We start from the raw sequence: 2500 nt of genomic DNA on the forward strand, positions 1-2500 counted from the left end.
AACATTCTACGTCTATGATTATGATATTATTCTAAGAAATATCTCTTAAGGTTGGGCAATATGGGAAAACATGAACAATTTTACTAGATCGTCCTACTCTAGCAACAGAAATATGTTATTATTATTATTATTATTATATTATTGAAAATCTACATTACTACCACAAATAACAATTTAGAATTCAAACTTTGATATTGATATGTTTTCATATTGATAGGGCCACGGCCAAGAAGAGCGAGGTTCAGGTTTATCTTTCGTATGCTTGCGCTTTTAATGAATTCATTCCGATATGTCACGTAAAGCAACAATAATTACTGTTTTTCTTATATCATTTATGCTTTAGTCTCGGGCATATTCAGGCCTCTAAAAGTATCCCATGACGAATGATATACGGGAAATTATCCCATGATTTATTTACAGAATGTGTTCGAATGGTTAAAAGAATATTTATATTAGATACTACATAATCATTTTACTTATTGTGTGTGTATGCTATGAAGACATACACTTATGTATGTATAATATGAAGACATACACTTATGTATGCATAATATGTCCCTTTAAATGTAGCCAATAGCAATTAATGAATAGTGTCATTTTCAAAATATTTAAAGAATTGTCACCTTGGAAACCAGTGTCGATAGACGAAGGAAAAAGTATGATGGGAGGCGCTTAGGGCCCGCGCTTTTTCAACTGATTTCGATAGTTTTCCGTCGTTTGATTTGTTGATAAAAAACAACTTGTATATATTGTTATTTCCTAATGTTAAATCAGTAAAACAGTGATTAGTTGATTAAAACAATTCAAAAACATAATTAGATTCGTCAACTCGAATACTCCACCCCATTCCTAGTTCCTAGGAATGGGGGTGGAGCCGCACCTTTGGCAACTACCAGGTGTAGTTTTTTTTACTCCGCCCCCATAAATAGGGGCGGAGTCACAGGAAAGTATAGCATGACATTCCTTATCGACGGAAAAAAAGGCTCGGCGTCTTTTAAAAATACCTGCTAATTACTTAAAGGTTAATAAGGCCACAAACAAGCGTAAACATTATCTTTCTTAGTACAGCATTTTTTTCCTTATTTATAATACTTCTTGCACACAATACCCCTCTCCCTCATCCTCCTTTCCCCCTCCCCTCTCCTCTCTCCCTCCCCCCCCCCCTCACATAAAGCGTATATATTATACTCCTTTGAAAATGTTGATCCTTAAGAACGGCTTCTTAAAACTTCTCCTTTTGTTTTCCGGGTAAATCAAAACAAACAAAGCATAATTCACAAAAGGCAGAGGCCATGTAAAAGTACTCAGCATAAGTAATCAACATTTCATGCCACGACTATGCTGTGTGCTGAGTAAATGCAAGGAGAGAGACCCGAACAGACATTCAATTAAGGTTTTGTATAAAAGATTTTGTTTTTGTTTTACTATTCTTCTCTTCTCCGAAGTTCTCTCTCCCATTATGTTCAACAGACGGAAGCGGAAAATAGTTATCTTTATTATCCGTATCCTGGGAAACACCGCAATAAATAGATAAGTATAATTACCTGTAGATATTGAATTGAATAAGACTATTTACCTCCGTGCTATTAAGTGATCATTCCGCCTTGCGTTGGATTTTCATCAGAAAAAATTAGCTTTTCACTTCCTGCTTATTTGATTAGTCATTTATTTGATAAGATTTATTAATTTCTGTGATTTGTTTGTTTATTTATATTGTTTATGTGTCTATGTGTATGGTTTGATTATTCATTTATTTCTATGATTAATTTACACGTTCATTTTTATTGGTAATTTTATTTATTTCTATGAAATATTTATTTCCTTATTTCTATAATTAATTTATCTACTTTTATTATTAATTTATTATTAATTTTCTGTCTTGGTTTACCTGTTAACCCCCCCCCCCCCATCCCACCCACGGCAGACACTGTACAATCCTTTGTTTTGAGAAAATCATAGTAATGTAGACACTTATAATAAAGATGATAGTAAAGTATACATATATAATAATGATAATAGTAATTAAGTAATCTAGACACATAATAAAGATAATATTAATCTTGACACTTATAATAGACACATAACAGCCTTGTAATAAGTATGATCTCTGCTTCCACAAACAGGCGATTTCGAAACAAGTAGTTCTGCAGTATGGGTTTTGTACTTCACTTTGGCAAGATGACTTAAGGCACATAAGAGAGGGGAAAAGAGGGGAGGTTGACCCTTCCGCTTGACCTTTCCCTTGGCTCTTATCTGTGCAAGTTCTACGTAGCGAGAGCGAAGGAAAATGGAACTAGCTTTAACTATTGAACTAGGTTGTTCCGCGTGACTAGGTCGTTTGGAGTTTAGGTCATTATGTTCGTATTTTTTCTGTTTTGTTTATATGTTTATTTGTTTGAATCATTTGTTTATTCATATTTCATTTGTTTATTTGTACTTTTACCATTTACTTCTTATGAAAGGGAAAGATGCGGAGGTACACATAATCTGTTTTCTTTCG

The sequence above is a fragment of the Penaeus vannamei genome, chromosome 11 (genome assembly GCF_042767895.1).
Source record: "Penaeus vannamei isolate JL-2024 chromosome 11, ASM4276789v1, whole genome shotgun sequence".
Taxonomy (NCBI): Eukaryota; Metazoa; Arthropoda; class Malacostraca; order Decapoda; family Penaeidae; genus Penaeus; species Penaeus vannamei.